Here is a 22,330-nt window from a genome sequence, read left to right on the forward strand (position 1 = left end):
ATGGATTAGACTGCTGAACTCCAGATCTCCTTCTGAGTGTATGCCATAATGGAAAAGTACCAGGCCAGTATCTATTTTAGTATTTCTAGTCTAAAGAATTAAAAAAAAAAAAAGTAAAATTCTTGTATTATTGTAGAAATGCTGAAATTTCCCAGAGAAATGGAAATTCAGGAACATCTAAGGGGCCTTAATACTGGTGCTTGACAGATAGAAATTATGCTGAGAGTTTCTTGAGACAGATTCTATTTGCAAGCTAAGTCTGTCTGCACGTACAAGCTCAAATAGAGTTTTGAGAACTTTAAAGTATTTTTCCAAAGCATCTATCCTAGATCACACATGACATGCTCTAGATGGTCTAGGTAATGTATAAACAAAAGATAGGAGAGCTCCTTTTATCTCCTTCACAAGAAAAACCAAAACAAAAAAATACCTCCTTCCTAAATTGTTTCTTCTTAAGACTATTCCTTTTACTTTCATTAGAAACCTAATTTACGGTGAATAATAGGTTTTCATTCTAACTCCTTGGATGCTTGATGCAATGCAGCTGTCCCAGTCTGAAGTGTAGCTCCTGATTCCACTTCCTGTGCAAATTCAGAACAACCAACAGATTAAGTGTGCAGCCACATCAGCAACTGAAAGACAAAGGACAATTCTGGAGATCTACAGACCATTCCATCTGTGACCTGTCTGTCCAGGAGCCAGCTAAAAAAATATCACCTCCAGCCCCCAAACTGCCTGCAGCACCACATCTGACAACACACCAGGGAAAGCATCTGGCAAGGAGCCCATTTTTCTTGTTGGGGTGGGTATGAGCTGGGTAAAAACAAGCACAGAATCTCGTGTTCTTTAACAGAGCAGTCACAAAAATAAACAGAAAATGACAGTAAACCATAGCAACAACTGGGGTCCACTTCAGTGGAGGAAGAGGAAAAGTTTACAGGCATTTCATTCACTTATGAATCAGGTCTGTGTAGTTGCCTTTTCCCTTACTAAGTGCTTCCTTTTACTGAAACCAGACTTTACCTAATAACGAAAGCTGTGAGGTGCACAATAATCAATAACAATTACAAAGTAGATTTGCAAACCCATCAAAACTCAGAAACCCAAAGAACCACAAATTATAAGGCACACTACAAAGGCAATAGCAAACACAAAAATGAAACCAGATTTGCATGACAAGATGAATTGTGGAAGAGGAGAAAGTCTTTACAACTGTATCCCTTCAACTTTTTGCACTATAATAGCTAAGTTACAGCTGGTAATTCAGCCACATTTTACTCTGCAATTACACATTAACAAATCCTACTTCGAATTTATGGGCACTGGCACCCAGTTTAAATAGTCAAAACACTCTCAGCAGCCACAGGTTACCAAAAAAAAAAAAAAAAGTGTCTTTTCTGAAAGGCAGATCACCCCTTCAAATAGTTAAATATGGTTATGTCTGTCCGGCTTTCACTATTCATCTCAAAAAATATGTATTTGTCACTTACAAAGTATTTTTGGATGAAAGACAACATTGTTTGGAACCACGTTCCATAGTTGAGGTAAAACATGGAAAGTGTTAAACACCAATACTAACTGAGCTTCCTTGCCAAAAGTGACACCCCAAAACAGGTGTTTAACAAAAGAACATTGATATCTTTCATCAAAATGGGGTTTCAGAGGCACAGGTTACTGTATTCCTTGAAATCATGTTTCTGAACTTTAACATTTCCTGTATCTGTGGTTTTAGGGAACTAGTCTTATGAAAAAAAATGAGCATATTACTCAAGGTCATACCCAAAAAAGGTTGTGAAACAGGCTTGTGAAGATCAGTTTCCAGACTTCAGACAAGTTTCTCTACCTCTCCTAACATGAATATTCCACTTATATCTTTAAAGAATTATCAATAGAAGTATTAAGATCAACACTGATATAGAGTCAGAAAATAAATGGGTTTACTCCATTTACAGAGATAGTAGGTGATTTTTTTTTTCTAATGCAACAAAAAGGAGAAATTGCAATTCTATGTATTAAAAGGATGTAATGCTATATACAATAATATAAAGGTATTGTCAAGTAAATATGAGGCCTTAACTCCAGAAGCAGCTTGTGCAATTCCTCAATATTGTAATTGCCAGCTTTATTTCCTTATGCCAGAGCAAAAGACTGCATCTTTGGGAAATTTACAATTTGCACTATTTATCGAGACAGTTCCAATCCCTTTTTTATTTGTTTTCCAAAAGTACCTATTTTTTACCTGTGCTGACCAGTGCAAAATCAGGCCCACTAATGTTTATAAAATACCACATTATTGTTAGATATCGAATCCAAATGCAAGCACTGCAGCTTCTAACAGATAGGACCTTGATGGAATCTGTCTGAAGATTGCAGGTGTCCAGATTGTCTCTGCACCTACTCTGGTAATAGCCCTTGACACAGGAGACAAAGAGCTCAGCATTTTGTAAAACTTTCTCATGCTTTGACATTTTAACAAGAGCATAAAGACACGTCTCCTGCTTTTTAATTTTCGGGTACATTATGAGCTTAATAATTACAAACTCAGAGGAAATCCAGGCAGTTGCCTATTAACATTTAAGGTAGTGATATTCTGCATAGATTGAACAAGTGAAGGATAGCACTGTTGCAATGTTTTTTGGGTTTTTTTCCAACAGTGCCTACATCTAATGCTTCATCTAGTGCATAAATAGGACATTAAATGATGAAGAAGGCTAAAGTGACTCTGGCAAGCACAAAGAATCCTTCCCAGTACTTCAGCAGTGTGATAAACTAGCTAGTACCTCTTTGCTGTTATGTAAAAAAGAAAATTGTCAGCAAACCCAAAAATGCTTCATTGAGGAGGTAAATGTTATTGTTCCTGTAATACAGAGACACACAAATCAGTGGGTTAGTGGCATGTCTGGGAGTACAACCAAGAGCTGCAGAGCAGCACTCCATCCTTGGTAAAGCTGCCTCAGGAATACACAGGGGGTTGTGGACAGCAGAGACAAGCCCAGAGGGCCGGATGTCCCAGATGGACACAACGCTGCACCTCCCAAACCCTGCGCAGAACACACCTCCCAAGCTGCAGGGGCTGGGGGTGACATCCAGCAGCTGTGGGGGGTGGCAGGCAGCACTGCCTGGCCCCTCAGCACAGGTGGAACCAAGCCAGCTCCGCTGTTTGCCAGCTCTGGCTGGGACGGGAGTGGTGACTGGAGCTCCACCACCCTTAACAAGGGGAAGGGAGATTTCCTTCCTGCAGAATTCCTCCCACCAGGCTCGATTATCACAGCATGACGTGAGGAAGGATGGGTGAACTGCTTCCTCATGAGCAATTGCTCCTCTGACTGTGTTAAAAAATGAATTTTCTTCTCACTTAAAGATTCATAAGCCTATGAGGAGGTTGCTGTGCGTGTGCTTTTCTGCTCCCTGTAAACAGCACACAACAGGCTTCTGTGTAAACCAGGACCTCAGATTTGGTCGAGGTCAAGAAGGTACATACTGGACCCTAACTTTTTTCCTTTAACAGATATATTATTCTATTAGATGGAAATACTACCAGGGCAATTCACCCCCTCCTGGCTTTCCTATCTGTGTGTGAGCATCTTTGAGAAGTGGGATTAGAGAGAAACCTGCAGGCATATTAATAAATAAACTTCACACGCTGTTTGATATTAGTAAACATACCACTAAATATTTCTCTAGGGGCTTGTGATCTCATAACCCATGGACTTCTAATTTGGTTACCTGTGACATGTGGTTCTTAGCCCCAGGGTTCCACAACGAATTAATTCTAAAACACTTTTTAAAGTTTAACATACTAAGATAAAATAATCAAACATAGGTTCTTGAAAAAAAATAGGTTCAATTTTCTTTATAGGTAATATGAAGTGCTGTTATTAAAAATAATATTTTAAAAAAAGGCAAAAAAGGAAAGAGAACTGGTGATTCTCAGTCAGAAGGACACACATGGTCCTGATGTAAGTTAAAAGGATAGAACCTGTCCTGGAATAAGGATTTGCCTCTGGGAAATCTCTTTTCCCAGAAACCCTCTCCCCTGTTGCTATAACAAAAAAGATTTTAATTTTAGGAAAACATGTATTTGTCCACATATTCATGTATACAAATATTCTTAGTCCTTTCTGTCCATTTTTTTTTGTTTGTCCATTTAGCCCTCATTATAGAGAATGAAAGTTAGCACTGAAGAATGGGAAATGAAAATACATTTGTAAAGATTTTGGGGTGAGGGGCTGGTTTTTTGTTTGTTTTTCCTTTAAGTGAATCTTGATTTTGCAAGCGGTGTCCCTCCTTGATATTGATCAGACAACCTGGACTGAATATTATCCAGACTACAACTTCCCATAATGGGAAGTATCTGGAACTTTCACTATTTCAGATTTTTCTTCCATATGGCAACAAGTTGCATGGAATATCAGGAAATGCAATTTATCTAGGCTACCAAGGGGAACAGAATGGGATACATCACCCTCAGGAGCTAAAACTGAATCATGAGAGTGCTGGCAACATCAGATTTTCTGAGTTTGGTTAGATTTTCCATGTAAAGATCTTTTTCTAAAATAGAGATGCTACAATTTCTCTGTTCTGATCAATTTTGCTTCAGAGTTACCAATTAGTTTTTTCAGCCTCAGTCTCCAGTAGCTTCTTTCTCTGACAGAGCAGAAAATTATTGCAAATACTCTTTACAATCAATGCAATACAAATGTGGTAAAAAAGCCCCACATATTTCCCTCAGTTTGAATTTAACTGTGGAATTAACTGCAAAAGGTTTAGAAATAAAGATTTTTAACTTAGAAGAAACTGATAGAGTGAGCCCATTGTCTTCACATGACAAAAAGTAGAACCACTGATATCTATCTACACTTAAAAAGAAAAAGGGAAAAACAGGAATATCAAAATTATAGAGCTGGTAGTAAAAACTTTAATAACATTTCTCACTCAGTAGCAGGGTGCATAAAACAGGGTGTTTGATCACAGATCATAATTTTTACCTTCACAAAAGGGATTTTTGAATTTATTTGAAGCTAAATCTGGGCTCAGAGTCATCACACCAAAAAAAGTATGCAGTTTCATTTGGAAAAAAAACAAAAACCCCAACAAATAATCAACAAAATAAAACAAAAAATAAAACAAAAAGTCAACCTAACCAACCAAAAACAGTTGGTCTGGACTCAAAATACTCGATTTTTATGTATTTCATATAGGAATTCAAGAAAATTACTTCTGAGTATTCTCATTACTTTTGGCCCCTTTTTATGGAGGAAGTGGTCAATGGTCAACACCCCACAATTAGGGATTACTTTGATTTGAAAGACACTTTAAGTCAAACTTTTAATACAAGTCTTTGGACCACCTTTTTGGATGAGGACACTACTGCAGCCCACATTTGGTTTTCTGCAGAATTTACAGGGTACTCCATGCCCAAAACTCTATGTGCATCATCATTCTAAATTTTTTCTTCCACTTGGTTGAGGCAAAGCAACTACTATCACAGTTTTTCAAATTAAGAGTTGAGGAAAGAGGCTTTGAGATGCAAAGATCACACAGGAAAGTCCAGGAATGGAAAGCAGGTGCTTGATTGGCCCAGTGAATTAAGCAAAAGGCACTCCTGCTGCTAGAGAGAATGTACCCCTATCTCATGATAATAAACCTTTTAACAGGACGTGGATGAAGATTCGGCAGTTTGTGAAAATATGAAATATGTTTTTCCCAAATTTCAGGATTTAGATAGTAAGAGACTCCAAAGACTTCGTACATTGCATTCAGTTCCCTATTTTTTTTTTAAGAAAAACCTTCTCCACAAATGTAAAAAATACCACAAAACAAAAAAAAAAAATTATACACGACAGAATCCATTTTTCTTTTAGCTAAAGGGCATAAAATAGAGCAGTGTGTCTCCTGCTGCTGAAGGCAAATTATTGTAGCATCATTCTACTGTCCTATGAATGAGAAGTATCAAAGAGCTTAAAGAAAGGGATAGTTACCAGGGAGAGAACAGGACAGACAAAATTGTTCTTGCAGTGTGTACTGGAAGGAATTGGAAAACATGACAAATTTAGCAGACACCTTTTGTGGACTTTTCTTGGGACACATCCTGTTCCTCTGTCATTTGAGTTAAGCTAAAAATGAAATTCAGTCACTGACAGCCTATTTTAAAGGGAGTTTGACCATAATAGAAAGGAAATTTAAAAAAAAAACCTCACAAAACCCACAAATGAAAACACTTCATAACAAAACAAAGATCAAGAGTGTACTAATGAATTTCAAAATCAAACTAAACTTTGTTCTTTCTGGACATCTCTAACAAGCAAATGTACTAATGGCCCCTTTTGACCATTGCACTGTTCTCAGTTTTTCCAGAGACAATTCATAAGAAATAAAATCTAATGAATCTCCAAAGCTGTACTTTCTTGACTTATTACATTAACAGGACCTCTCATCTGATTGAGAATTTTGAGAGAATCACAGAATTCATTAAAGCAATTTACTCAATAATGGTAGATGGCTAAGATAGATCCCTACTAATGAGATGAACATTAATTAAATAAATTGTAGAATAGAACTGAACTGTTTAGCCAAGTTAAAAAGCCTTGCAAACAAGCCTTGCATTACAAGCCTGAATTCTGTTTAGCCACATTTTTCTTCTCAAATAAAAGCACCATTTTTTTCTTTTAATTGTTGAATTATATATTGGAAATGGAGCCCAGCAGACATCATCTTTAGTATCAGCAGAGATCCAGTTCAACTACAAAGTGAGTTGGCCCCCCAAAAAAAACAAAAAAAAAAAAAAAAAAAAAAAAAAAAAAACAAACACCAAGCAAACAGAACACCAAAACAAAAGTTAAGCTTCAGAATGAAGTCTCCTGGCATCTGCAAGTCGATTTAATGACCCAAATAACAAATAACTGCAACACTATAGAAGAAAATGCAAAGGAAAGGCTCACATCCAACTTTCAAAACATACCGGAGTTTTACATTATCATTTTTCTTTCCCAATATCTTTTGCCTACTACCTAAACATCAACCATTTCTTTGGTATGACAAAATAAGAGAAACTGATGAAAACATTACTGAATATCTGGTTTAGGTTTTACAAGATGCCTTCAGACCTCCCAAGGATGGTGTTGACTTCAAGCTGATTCCTTTTTTGTTTGTTTGTTTACATCAATCCATTTTTGAGACAACAGTTTGGACAACACGAAAACTCAAGCTTTTTCTTCCATGGGGCCCATTTTACACGAAGCACCTGAAGGTGAAAAGATGATATATCTGATAGAATGAGATTATAGAAGTCAGGTTTTTTTCCTTTGGCACCAGCAAGAGGTTTAAAAAAATGTGCACCTATAAAAGCCACTTACAATCTAATGGTATGTGAGTTTAAATGAGAAATAAGGTGACATTACTGAAATAAAGGATAAAGAAAAAAACAGGATAGTCAAAAGCTTAAGGGGTCCTAGATACACATTCAACAAGGAATTCCTTGAGAGTAGGGCTCAAAGAAAATTCTGAAGTCCAGAATATTTTAGAACCTGAGTCAAGTCAATGTACATCAGGCCTTGATTTTCAACATGCTTGATGGTATCATGCATGCTCTGACTCCTTCTCCAGCAAGTTTTATTCTCTCAAAAGCCTTCTCCTCTAGCCCAAAGGGGAAAAAGCAACAATGTTCAATCCTGAAACTCTTCGTTATAACCAGTGCTCAGGAAGTTCCTGTAAAACAATCAACACCTGCTTGTGCTGAAATGTGCTTTACATAGATCATCACACAAAGATGCTGGAGGAAGATGTGTGAGCCTCCACCCAGAGTTCTGCTGACAAGGAGTGATGTAAAGGAACAAAATAATAAGTATAGTTCCGGATTGGGTGTGATTTTGAAAGCTGAAGTGAAGTTCCTTGTCTTTTCAATGGAAATAATGTCAACCAATCAGGTTTGGATGAATCAGGATAATAGTAAAAATAAACAGGTAAATAAGAAAATTTCCATAAAAGGGCAAGTCAACTCAAATCAATTCCTCTGAAAGAACTCAAAATTTTCCATGAAATGTGACTCTCTGCATATTAAACTATTCCTAATTTTATCTCAGTCAAAAGAACACAACATTGTCTTGATCCTAATAAAAAAAGCTTCCTCCTCCTTCCCCCCGCCAATGTTTTTAACTTAATAAAACTACTGCGAGAAGTTTCAATAGAGAGGGATTTTTTTTTTTCCACTGACAATTATACACACATACATAGCAGGAGACATCTTAAAGTTATCATTATGATTCAATCATACTGAAAATAAATCTGTGTATTGCACGAGTGCCACAAAACTCATTGCTCTCTTCCAGAGCTCCTACCACAAGAGGATTGAGACACCAAAGTTGTAAGAGGAACTTATTCTGACACTGCCTGTTCTTTGGATAAATAGAGGGCTCCAGAGTTGTCAATACAGCACTTTTGCTACCCACTCGATTCAGTGCAAAATAAATGAGGATATTTTCCTCTTGCAGCATGTATTAAATCCCATTAGCATTAATGAGAGTCACACGTGAGTTTGGCGGGGAGCTCACACAAAGTGCAGAGCAGACAGTTTCCAAATTCTCAGCCCTCCCTTATATCTTCCAGCCATCTTTTCTCTGTGAAAGCTTTGCCATACAGAGTCCAAAATAAAAAAGGTAAATCAAATTCTCGTGCATACGGTGTGTTAGGATGATGGGTTGGGGAGGGGGGAATCTGAGGGCCTGATGTGCAAATAATTACAGTGCTTGCATTTAGCAAAGTGCTACCAGTTAAACTCCCAGGCAGCACTAATACAGCAGGAAAGCTTTGAGTTGGCTGAGCAACTTTTCACAGCACACTGGTAAAATAATAAATTGTGCTATGACCGATAACATTCAATAATTTCCCTGATATATTGCTACAGCCACATTTTCTACTGTGTAAAGCTCATATTTCTCTGTCATATTAGTAATTTCAATATTGCTCTTGGAGTTAGTAGGGAAAAGTACGTCAGAGTAGTAACAAAAGGAAGCTGACTGTTCTTTAAAATTAAAAAATAAAAAAAAGAGACAGAAAAATAAAAAAGGAAAGGTCAGGAATTATTTTTTTTTTAACTTCCACAATACACCAAGCAATGACTATAGGAAAAAAAATACACCAGCTGCTACAACATTGCTTCATTACAGACCCAGCAGAGTAAGAGTCGTGGATCCATTTTGCCTTTTTCTTGCTTGATAATATCACTAAAGCATTAATGGAATCCTTACGCTCCATTGCTATGGTATGAAATTATCTACAGCGTATTCTTTATTGGTTTGAGTACAGATATGTTATTTTTCTGTATTGGGAGATGGGGAAAAGGGGGTTCTCTGCGTCTGTTTAAGAAAATACATTCCTTATTAATGGAAAATGGATGAGAAAAAAGCAAACTTTCATAAAAAATAAAACAGTATTGGTACTTAGCTTAAGTTACCCAAATGAGGAGATGAAGAACTTCTTAATTAAGAACTTCACTATTATGCAAAGCTTTGCTGACTTGGACTTAAGTTATACTTCCAGTCTCTATTAAAACTGGCAGAATAAAAGAAATACTATTGTAATGGCTGAAAAAAGTATCCTTATTTTAAGGGAACTAACCTTTTGAACTAGTTATTATCATAGGATGCATTGTCCTCTTTTGATTACAACACTGCAAACATTTTCTGATTATTATCAACTTAAAGTTTTATTTATTGCTGTATAAAAATGTGTTGAGTAGAGGGAAAGAAAGTTCTTTCCACAAAATTTTTAAGTCTGATTTTTGGCATACAGAAAAACTTATTAAAAAACAATGAAAGAACACAGAATCATTATGACCATGCTTTTGGACACACAGCTCTGAGGATGGTTTCCACACATCAGGCTAATACTGAGAGGGACAAGAGCTTAAATAGCTTTTAGTGTTTCAAGAACTGCAAATTTCCAGTATACAGGAGAAATTCTTGTGAGAGTGAACATCTTATTTGCTATCATACAGTCACCATCAGTTTTTCAGGGCCTAAGTAATTTACAGACAAACCTATCTATGTTATTGCCTAAGGAAATAGGAAGAATCATTGTCACAGCAGAACTGAAAACACACATAAACAAGGCAGCGCATGTAAATGATCACTTCAGAGGGCTAAGGGAGGATGAGCTCCTTTGGACCCACGAATAAAGCCTCAAATGTCACTGCAACGACCTGTGAAAACCACAGGCTGAAAAAGTCACAAGGGGTTGATTTATTCATCCAAAGGCTTGTCTGAATAAGAGTTAAGACAAGCCTTGGCTGTAACTGCTTTGTGCTAACTGGCCTTTCCAACCCAACAGCTGCCTTTACTAAGAGTCAGGTGAGGAGTGGCAGGAAGGAGGATGCTCTCATATAAGCACAGATATACGACCAGCTAACCCATTCCCATCTTCCTTACATCCTGCCTCAGGCATTCCTGGGGTTGGTGGCACACAGACACAGCAACAGAAATCAGGGAGAACCAGCTGCTGCTTGCATCCAGGGATCAACATCCCACATCCTCAACACCTTCCAAGCAGGTGATATGATTCCCAGACTCCCAGCACATACGACATGCCAGTTTTATCTGACATGGCATTGCCAAGCAGAGGCAGCTTTCAGGCCAGCTCCTGCGACACCATGAAACATTCCTGGCTGAATGATTCATGAGAGCAGCCATGGTAACAACCACTGCTTGCCTCTGCATTTCCAGATCTCTTGTGGTGACTGCAAGACATTGAGTGAAGAGTGACTTCCAGAGCCACAATTTTCTGGAACAGCTTTTGCCCACAAAGCCATGTCTGGGCTCACAAAACAAGAACCAGCTGGCACTGGAGAATGGGACTGCAGAGATATTGTGCCTGGAAGCAGCTGCAGAACTTGAGCCTGATGTAAACATTTCCTCTGATGTCAAGGAAAGTCTGTAGCTTAGTCTTGAGCTGTAATGACCAGGTACCAGCACAAGAACTGTATGAGAAATTCACAGCCCTGGCTATTCAATTGCTTGCCCTGGCTACCAGCTACAGATCTCAATGGCTGGACAGCTGGAGTGGAGATGCAACCTGCCCTCTCACAGCTCAGTGTCATCTGGGTCTTCCAGGTCTTTCCCTTCCTCGGGAGAAAGTGATACTTTACATTTTTGCCCAAGTTTATTTGCCTATCTTGCAGTTAAATAGAGGGAGAAAGAATTCCTACAGTGTACAGCATCATGACCATCTACACACAGTTCATCTATAAAATAAACATTAAAAACAAATTAAAATATCCAAGTTGTGCTAAGTCACAATTGCCTACTGGTTTCTGCTCAGAATCCACCAGAGTAATAGGCATAACGCATTATTAGTTAAAGGCAGCTTAAAAGCCTCTGTGAATACACCCCCATCTAAATTAAACTCCTATGGAATGACCTGCGCATATCCTATGAGGAAAGAACAATGCACATGCTGGGCATTTCCCTTCCACAGCAGTTTCTGTTTCAGTGGCTTAAATTTGTGGCAGAACCTGCCCCAGGTTCCTTCTACATAATGACCCAGAGAAGGGTTTCTTTGAATTGCAACACTGCCTTAAAAGCAAAAATTTAAAAAATTCTAGAATTGACCAAAAAAAATTTCTTTTTTTTTTTTTTTTTTTTAAGAGTAGGTGTGCTATGCAAAGAGAAAGGCTTGAATTGAAAGGAAAGAGGCAACCTGGCTTAGACTGCTTGAAAAAAAAAAAAGTGATAAAATAACTAGGAGCCAGCTGTCTGTCATTTCTGGCCATAGTTTCTTTCTATGACCAGTCAGGCCAAAAGGCTGAGGGGATTTGCCAAGCTGTGAAACTTTCATGAGCAGTTGGAAGAGGACAGGCAGTTTTGAGAGCTTCAGAGGGGGCTTCTCCATTTTGCAAATTTAGAGTAATATCTATATTACAGACGTGCTTTGTATTTAAAATTCTAGATCTTGTGCAGGCAGGTTAAAAATTAGCTGTATTGCTAATTCAGGTTTGCAATGAATTTGAAGCATATTGGGAGTTAATGGTGTTAATAGCTTTGTGCAATGTGTTTCCTATCTATTAGCTCAAGTCTCTTTTTTAAAAAATACATTTGCAAGGATAAAAATCACTATTCAGATTTATACTGATTAAAGAAAAGCCTTACTGATAACAAACTTGCACAGACAATCCAAATTAATTGTTGGTTTGATTAAAATGCAGCATGTATATGATAACTACGAGCTGGTATGGTCACACTGTGATTCTCAAGCAACACAGATGTGATAAGTGCTCATTTTTAATCTGGTACAGTTTGCATGTGCACCAGCATCGTGTTGGAAGAGAACATATGTTTGAATAGATTAAGTAACCAGCCACTGCCTCAGGATTCCCAGCAACAGAGGAAGATGGTTCTTATTGAATGGAACAAGAGAATACCGGGGGGGGGGGGGGGGGGGGGGGGGGGGAAGATGTTCTAGTACTGTCAGCCTAGTCCTTGCATCTGTCCAAGAAACACTGACATCATTTTAATGTGTGCAGAGATGCAGCAATTTAGAAGTAAGAGGAACAAGAGTTCAAAAACTGGTATGAGATTTTTTTGAGGTTTATATCTGTCGCTAGAGGACACGAAAAGAATGATACTCACACAGTCCAGTGGTCAGGGGATCCTGGACAGTGACCAGGGATGGGAAAATGAGGTTGACACCTCTCCGACCCCATTGGTCAAACTAGAAGTCCATCAATTGTCCCTCCTCCAAGGAGGACTGTGAAAACAATCACTGTTTATGTTACAATCCGTGAAAAACTCCCCTACAAAAATGCAAACATCACAAGGCTAAAAGAATAAGACAACAATATCCAACCTTTTTAGGAGAAAACACCTATAAGGGCCGACAGGTAAGTACCGTACTTAGAATATACTGGGTACATGGAAGCACACAGCTGTATGAATAAAAATAGTGCACATTCCCATCATTAAAGACTATATTATAGTGTATAAGCAAAAGAGGACCAATTAAGATTCCACTGGCATCTTCAATTCTAGTGCTTCCATTATATATATTAACTAAATCAATCACAGTAATTACTGTAAATATAACAGCTTATCAGAATCTTGTATTAGAAAAAAAGTGGACTTCCAGGAGAAAAGCCTTGAATCATACGAGAGTGTCAATAAAGCACCCCACAGCTATGCAACTTCAGAGAAATAAACTGTGATTTACCTTCACCAAAGAATTACCCAAAGCACTTTTCTCTTTAAGATCTTCTGCATGAGAGCAACCTCAAGGCTGCAACAAGCACTTCCTAAGCTCAGAAGAGCACTGGCGCTGCTCTCAGTTCTGGAAGTCTTCTTTGTGTTGATGGCATTGTCAAGACTCACTCATTCAGTGAAACACTGCTTTAGTTTTTCCCTTCAGTTCTCACAACGATCTCTAGCAACCACACTTCATGTCATCAAGCCACATCTGTTTTAGCATTGTTTCTTCAGCACTGCCCAAGGCAAAATAATTTCAAAAGTCATCTTTTGTTTTCTTGTTTTTGTACAGCCAATGCTCTTGCCAAACCCAAAATGTAATGTTAATGGCAATCTTTGTGTAGGGAACTGTGATGTAGCTCCCAACTTCTTTAAAATCTCAGTTCTGAAAGGCAGCCTGGTAGACAATAATAAAGAAGCTGTTGCTAAGAGAAATTACTTTTGGGGGCTTTATGATAAGATTTCTTATGGGACAGTACTTGTGCAGTAAGACAAAGCCAGTCCAATACCCTTTAATAATTTCATGTAGAGAAAACTAATTTTCTGGATCATGCATCATACACATCAGCTTGCTAAGGGATGTGAGGAATAACACAACCAACAGAAGCAGAACAGAAAATTTTAGGAAGACTTCACCTGGCCTGATGCTGAGAGTAACACAATATATTTTACTCCTTACCTATAGGTTTAAGCTATTCATCTATGTCTAACAGATAATAAATATAAACCAAACCAAACAAACAAGCCATGTAATACCTGTCCAAACTGAAGCCAAATAACACCTACATGGGCTAAGATCTCAAACTGAAAATCTTTGGCTCAGCCAAATGTAGCAAGTCCAACATACCCTGAAAAAACTCTCACAGATTTTGGCACTAGAAAGAGGACACTTCAGAAGCCCAGCATGGCCCTTTGGCCACTATTTCATTATCCCACCAGCCCTGCCCTTTTATTAATATTCATAGAAGATATACAATAACCTTATTTTCCCTTTAGAAGAAAGCAGCAGATGAAGAGATAAGAAAGAGTATCTTCTGTTGGTCCTTTTAGGCCCAGTAGACAAAGAACAATCCTTGTCAGCTGCTCTCCTTTTTCTCTAGTGCAAATCTCTGTCTGTGCTATAAAGCCATCAGAAACAAAAATAGTACAAGGAGTCAAACATTTGGCCATGAAGCTTTTCAGCATCAAGAGACTGTTGTCTTACATTTTCAGCTTCTACCCAGAATATTTTTAGCAGCTTTCAGAATAAAAGGAGGACATTGCCAGCCCTGCAACAGTTTGGGGGAAAAAAAAAATAAATAAAACAGACTAGACAAACAAGAACTGTTTCAGCAGGGTAAAAAAGATCTTTTTTAAATTCAGAGGCAGAATTTGAGGTGTGGAGCAATTTCCCTCCCTGCTTTCTGAGTCCAAAAGAAGAAACAGAAGCAGCCAAGGTGAACATATAGTTGAGAATCTTGTTCACTAATAACTATTACCTAGGTAACAAAATTTTTACAATCAAGATTCTTGTTCTCTAGGAACCTTTAATTGATTCCAGTTCTCTAATTAATCTGAAAGATGTAACCTAAGGTAGCAAACTGGTAAGAAATGCAGAAACACCCAATTAGGAACAATTCTAACAGGTAAGGATGGGGGTTCAGCCACATCAAAGATGTAAATGCCATCACTGCATAATAATAAGTTGTATTCAAAGTTTGTATAGTACTATCAACTGCCTTTTGGGGTTTTTGTTTGGCTGGGGGTTTTTTTTGTTTGTTTGCATGGTTTGGGGGGGTTTGTTTGTTTGTTTTTGTTGTTTTTGTTTTGGTTTTGGGTTTTTTCTCTCTTTGGAGTGGGTGGCTTTGTTGGTTCCTGGTTTTTTTGTTGGATTTTTTAGCAAACAGCTGCTGAAAACCAAAACATCAGTGGCCAAAAGAAGCAGAATTTCTGAAATAGAAATAAGAAAAACAAAATTGGAAATAAAAAAAAAAGTATGATGTGCTAAAAACCAGAAGGTTAGGAACCAAGTAGCTTCATGGTGCTTTTACCTCAAAGATCAGAATGGGAGCTACACTTTAGGTCTTAGGTGAAATGAGTTTGACAGATTAGGTCTGATTACCAGCTGTCAGTGAACTACATCAAAACACAGCACACACATACACGGCTTACCCCAACTAACTGTTCTCTGCTCCAGACAATTTCCCTCTGAGGGCGACATGAAGATAAATGAACTCCTGTCCCCAGGGACAAGTGTCCCTCAATGAGGCAAAAAACACCATACAGTGACACAGCTCCTCTTGACTGTTACAAATAGAACCAGCAGCCTGTGTTTCCCAGGAGTTAAATGTGGGTACTACATGAACCAGGGCATTACTAGAGCAGGGGTGAAAACCCCTAGAGATCCTAAAATCCTAGAACTTCTTTGTTAATAGGAAAAAACAATAAAATCTTCACACTTTTCTCAGATAGGGGGATTCTTCTCTCTCTCCTGACTGTTGCCTTGTCCTGATTCCTGACTGGTCTTCAACAAGAGGCAGCATTTCTTGTGAAAGTAAGGCATAAAGCACTTTCTGAGAAGGTAATTTCTCACATTCTCTGCTTTCCTTTCTGTTGTTTTGTCTCTATCTTCCAACAGCTCCCCTTCATCCTACTTTTGCTATTCACCACAATTTTCTGAAATGAAACCAAGCTTTAGCCATCCTAGTGATGCTTGACCTATCTCTCACTAGATCACACCAGGATATCCTGCAATTCCCTTCCTTAAAATTGATTCCATTAGGAAAAATTCTCTCAGACATTTGCTGTTGAGCATATTTGCCAGTGGATATTTTGAAAGAGTAACCGCTTTAAACACAAAGCAATCAGTTCTGCAGTATTTTTCAACTTGTCTTATCTAAATGACGCTGCTTTTCATTCAAAGTGTAATCCATGATCAAAAAAGTCAAAAGCCACAGTAATGAGATTTAAAAAATAGGATTTCTCTCTAAAACAAAGTATCTTCAGCACAAACACCTCAGAGAATCCCCCAAGAAATCCCTCAGATCACTGAAATGTTTCTTCAATGCCATTAACATCCAGAACCTTCAGACTTGCAAATAACCTTTTCTGGATAAAAGCTAGAAAACTTTATGAACTGTGAAAGAAACACACCATCAAGAGAATGGGTTTGTGCTTCATATCCATAGTTGCACCTATAGCTAGAAATCTGTTAGCAGAGGTTTAGAAACCTTTGCAGAAGTGATCCTTACAACGTTGTTCTCATTTCTCCAGCCACTTTATCAAGCAATGAACAGATGATCACACATTTGAACCACTGAAGACAAAATTTACTCAAATCTGTCTGCAGACCCTGAGAAATCACTCCTCAGTCTGAACCTCTTGCCAACACATAGTAAAATTACCATGACTGTGGTTGCCAGCAGTGGCACAGTCCAGAGAAACTTCAGCCCTGCTCTGTAATTTCTTCACACAAGGCTCTCCACGGATTTCCTTCTTCCTTATTTTTTTTTTTTTAAGCTATATGCAATTTTCATTGGTAAAAAAGAGCATCATTATATGAGCCTACAAGTATGTCTCTCCCTAGCAGAGGTGGGTGCAGAGTCTCCAACTAGTTAGCAGCCTTTTCTGCCTCCTTAAGTACATTTCCCAAATGTAATTGTTCCAGAGAGCCCCAACAGGATAATGATGGTTACACAGCTTCTGCAAATGAAGCCCACAGGTTATGCAAACGAAACCCTCCCTGTAGCTCAGTTCGTTTCTGCTCACCCACAGACTAAAGCAGAGAGCTCTTCCCCCCCAGTGGCTCTGCTCATCTCCAGTTCTGAACAAATCACTGTGCAAACAGCCCCGGGGCGGCATCTTGCCCTTTGCACCAAGAGGAGAGAGCAGAAGATGGCAGAGCTCGAAACAGACCGCAAGACACACTTTACCAACACAACTATTAATATTTTGATCTAACAAGTGGTAGAGCAAGTTTGATAACAAAAGGATACATCATTACTTAAGGTAACAGAACCCTTTAAAACTTTATAGTTTAAGCTATAGCAGTATGGCTAAAAATGCTTCCTGTTCAGGTAATCAACCAAGTCTTCAGTTCCCAAGCAGGGTCTTCTGCCTCCCTTTTTTTCATGTAATTAGATAAATACTGAGTTTGAATATTCCTGTGAGGAACCATGCCATTATATATACACTTGTCATTTATACAGGACAGCAATTCCTGTCTCGGAACACTTGCTGGGTTTTATCCTCTTTTTAGTTTGAGCTAATCTTCAGCCACCTCACCTTTCCTACCACACATCATGATACTCATCCTGCACTGTCACAATCTTTCATCAATTAGACTTTAAAAGACAGAATCCAGATGTTTATGCCCAACATTTTCTTTGCCTTATTACCAGCACAGTTCCTGCATAGGTGAAGGTTAGATTTTGACTTTCATCCTCATGCCATAACTAGGGCACATTCATTACTAAAGTCTCAAATTTGGCCTGATAATTTAAACAGGTGTTGGAGGCATAAAGCTGACCTCTAATTAATAATGAAAGCCAGAATTCTGGATGAGATAAGGACAGCATGAGTTTGGCAGCCCACAATGGATAAAGGCACCATCAGAGCAAACACACCATGACAGGGTTCAGGATTAGCAGTGCAAGTGTTTTCTCAGCATTCGGTGACAGAGGAGGGTATATTATCTAAAAAAAGACACTATCCCAGACACACAGGCGGTGGTCACTGATATACACAACATATTTTGTCCTTCTTAAACAGGAATGATATCACACAACATCCTGCCAGTCTTATATAGATCAGCCCAAGCCTGAAGAATCAGCTCGACCAGGACAAAAGGAGGGCTCTAAATGTTGTGCACACTCACATGTAAATTATTGAATGCCCTCATCCAAAGCAGTCTCTTCAGGCACACAGTTTACAAGGGTGGGCAAATACAGGCAGGATACACAAAATCGCTGACCTAGAAAGCAGGGCACCCTCCATGACGGTCAGTGGCAACAGTTTGGGAAGGAACCTTTGAAAAATTCCATTTGAGGACAACGGGACCTGGCAGCTGTCAGCCCTGGTAGTCAAGTCAGTGGAGAGAAAGGTTTGGCCAGCCATGTCAGACCCTTGCCAAGCTATGTGGGGCTAAGGCTCCAGCCAAACCTTTCGGCACACTGGACATAATTAATACAGAAAGGGCCCTTTGCCCTGCAGCAGCCCAAGAGGGGCTGATGGGGAAGCACTGATATTGCCCTAATTCTATTCCTGGTTTATTTAGTCCATCCATTATGAAATTAGGTACTTGCAAGAGTTCAAGACATAAAATATATTATTTCAGCTTTTGCAAGAACTGTGGAAGACCCCAAAGCATTTGTTTATTTACAATAACTAAAGTAAAAATATGTACAAATTTCACTGAGCCTTTTTTTAAACAGTACAAATGCCATTATTTTTTGGAGAATCAAGACACAAGAGATTCCATCAACAGAAGATCAGGAATAGGTGTTGCAACAAAATCCTGACTTTTGTAGACATGTCTTCAGGAGCTGTAGGGATATGAATCCCATGGTAAGATGCTCTGTCAGTGGGTATCCAGGTTTTAGCTTAAGCAGCTGGTTAGGAATGCAGGCATCCTGTACAGGTGGAGGTGTACAGGTAAAGTGTGGATATCTTTTTCAGTGAATGATTAAGAGTGGAAGCCTACCTGAAAAGGTCCCAATTATTCTCAGAAGAAACCATCCCTGCTCAACTGACTCAAATGCAGAAATCTTATCTCCAAGACACCTGCAACCAAATGCTTTGGCACTCGTTAATCTCACCTAGACAAAGCTATCTAACAGTGCAATCTATCTCCCTTTGTGGGCAAGGGGGAGAGTTAGACTTCAAGATGCACCTATGTACTCATGCCCTACTGTGCACCAGTTCATCTCTTCGAAAACCAAAGAAATTCAGACAATTCTCATAATTTAGACACACAAGTCTCGAGCTCAAGATGTCAGAACTAACCCCACGCCTACCACTTCCTGGGATGAACCTGACTCCCTCTAAACACTAGCTCTTCTTGGCTAACCATAAAGGTATGCTGCAAATAATGCAATCAGTTTTTCCTCTCTTAGAAATGCACTGCCAGCGTTCACCCCCACCCTGTGCACGCTTTCCTCAGTCCTATCTCCAGCAAGATGCCAGCATTGCCTCGGTGTCTGCCAAACAGCCCAGCTACAGCTTTGCTGTGTGGTGGAAGTCTTGGCCTTTCTCCTGCATTCTTTCCAGGCATCCATGTAAGAGACTTAGAACGGATGTTGGGGATTAGATGTACATAATACCTCCAAAAGGACAGAGCAGAAAGGAACAGATTAATGCAGCTAACCACATCACACCAGGGCAGGCCGAAAATATTCATCCCAGCAGACAAAACCAGGAGCAGCAGAGTGTGGGTGATTTGTGGCTGAGCAGCAGCTCAGCATAAGTGATCTAAATCACAATGATTTAGATGTTCTTGATATCTAATCTCATGTTGTACTGAGGACATTACAGTGCAACTCTGAGCATCCAATTCTAATTTAGCCACAGTTGTACACATTAACTTCTCTACAACACTGTTTCTGTTCTCCCGCTGCCAAGCCTCATGTCCCTTCCCAATACACCATTATCAGGATTTTTTTCCCCTTTTTAAATCACAAATCAGACACAACAGTATGCTGAATCAAGGAACACTCCTTGAAGGCAATAGATTTTGAGTCTCTAGAGTACTGTGGGATCACATTTTCTGGCTTTCCTCCACAGCAACAAGGACCACAAATATACATTAAAAAGGGGGGGGGGGGGGGAAGTCAAGAGAAAGAAAATTAGAGTGGAATCGCTTGCCTCCAGCATCTGGCTCTTGAAGAAAAACATACATGACGACCATTTTTTCATTACCCCCCACTCACATGATTCTTACCACTCTCTATTAGAGGGGCAGTCTCATTAGATGATTCACAGAGCTCCCTGTCTACCAAGCTTATTTGGGGCCATATAATTTTACCCTTTGATTATAAATACTGCCTTTATGTAAGGATGTGGGCACACTTACCAGGTCATCATTTCTTTTGGAAGTTTGTGAATTGCAAGCTGTAGTCAGCAACAAACTCTGCCTGATGTTCTGCTAGTTAAGTAATGCTTAAATAAGAACAATATCAAAGTGATAAATACAACCCCTCTTTGCTTTGCTCTTTTCATGGCCTCGGTCTACATTTTATGTCAAAAAGTACTGTGAAGTATCATAGATAGTGCTGATAATGAAAACTAAAGCTATGGCTGCCTAACATTCTCTTTAGAACTTCTTATTTTCAGTCATTTATAACTTTGCCAAAAATTATGCCTCAAGCTGGTTTAAAGGAGGAGGGGATCAGTAATTAAGTTAATCTGTTCCTGAGAGCATCAAGGAAAACTAGTCTTTAACGTGAGATTTAGAGAAAAGAAAAAAAAAAAAAATTCAGTGATTTCTTTGAAGCGTCCGTACATTTCACTACTCTGAAGCTGGCACTCATAAGTTTGTAAGGGACTGTTCTAAAACAAAGCAAATGTCTTCTTCACAAAGTCTTGAAGGCAAAAAAAAAAACCCAAAACAAGCAAAAAAAAAAAAGCAATAGTAAAAAAAAAAAAAAAAAAAAAAAAAAAATTAAAAAAAAAAACAGCAAACACACACACAAAAAACATCTTTGAAATTATTTACAAGAAGGAAGGGTCACAGCCAGTGGGGAACATGTTCCAGGACCATGATGTAGACATCTGTATTTTGTGTTAACTCAGTTGCACTCAGCAGGGTCATCCGTCCATCCCTAATTCCTCAGCAAATTGGAGGAAGAAGGGGGTGGGTTAAAAAACAAAATGCTTGAGGGGCAGTAATATTTTAAAACACGAAACTCTGGAGTCTCTTGCTCTTTCCCAACTGCTCTCTTTGCACACTGGTATGCAAATTTCTGTGAATCCATGCAAATACAAGACACGCCATTTTCCGTTCTCTGAGTGCACCCCAGGCACACTGAGCTCCCCCTCCCTGCCAGGACCAGGCAGCAGCAGCACCTCTCTGCCTTCCTGATCACAAACTCCACACTCAAGAAGATGGGGAGAAGCTGCAGCATGCTGTCCCTGAGGAGGTTAACCTCACTCCCACAGATGTCCTGTCCTTGCTTTGGGGTTTGACTGCCTGCACTAGGGTATCAGGTCCCTGCAGAGAGGTAACTGAAGTTTATTTTCAGGCTAACTGAGGTTGTGCAAGTTGTTTTGGGGTGTTACACCCTTCACCTCTGTACCTGTGTCAAGGGGGCTGCAGGCAGCAACCCTCCAGCCACCCATCAGACCACCTTTCACACCTCCTCGCACTTGGCTGTGCTGACCCTGGGCTGTCTCAGCCACCCAGGGCACAAACCAGCCCTGAAAAACACCAGAAAACCAAAGCTGCTTCTCCTCTTACTGTCCCAAGACAGGCTCACCTTCTCCTCAGTGAATTCTGCTCACATGGATCTCACACACTGAGTGTGTCTCCTCCACTAGCCAGCTCCTTACAAAACACACCTCCTACTATGGACTCTCCACCTCTCCCCCCAGCACTGCAACACCAGCTCTGCTTTTACCCTTCTCCCCACTTCCAAATTCACAGCAAGAGAAACAACCCCCTAATCATACCAACTGGATCTGAACAGAGCTTAAATTAATTAATTGTTCCAGCTACTCACCCACACCTTCCAATCCAAGGGCCTCAGATGAGGTGCTCCATGAGCATCCCTCTGCTCTGATGAAGAAGAGATAGAAAGGGTCTGATAAGAGTAACTTGGATTTAATTTGCCTGCATGGTCTCACACTGGACTCAGACCCAAAAATCCCCTTCTAGCTCAGCCTTCTGCTTATATAGATATCAATATGGATCCCCCACAGCTTATTTCACTCCTGTCTCATCAGCAGCCTCACCCTCATAGCTTTTGTCTGAGCCCCCAGGTGACACCCCTGTGAGGAAGGCTTCATCACATTTGCAGATTCAGGAAGTTTGTGTTGATTTCCTCTACATCTTTATCTGAAGTTTTAATATTCTGATACCAAGATTCTCATTTGTCCTTCTGTAATTTTTATCGTCTCGATGCTCAGTT

At 39.4% G+C, this 22,330-nt stretch overlaps 1 long non-coding RNA gene across 1 annotated transcript in view; it reads right to left on the bottom strand.

The window, feature by feature from the left end:
• LOC120752292 (uncharacterized) overlaps positions 1–22,052 on the bottom strand; it is an 87,939-nt gene extending 65,887 nt beyond the window's left edge. The window contains exon 1 of the long non-coding RNA XR_005700663.2: positions 21,923–22,052. This is a non-coding gene — a long non-coding RNA (uncharacterized LOC120752292). The remainder of the gene's footprint in view (positions 1–21,922) is intronic.
• Between the last annotated feature and the right edge of the window lie 278 nt (positions 22,053–22,330).

The sequence above is a fragment of the Hirundo rustica genome, chromosome 4 (genome assembly GCF_015227805.2).
Source record: "Hirundo rustica isolate bHirRus1 chromosome 4, bHirRus1.pri.v3, whole genome shotgun sequence".
NCBI lineage: Eukaryota > Metazoa > Chordata > Aves > Passeriformes > Hirundinidae > Hirundo > Hirundo rustica.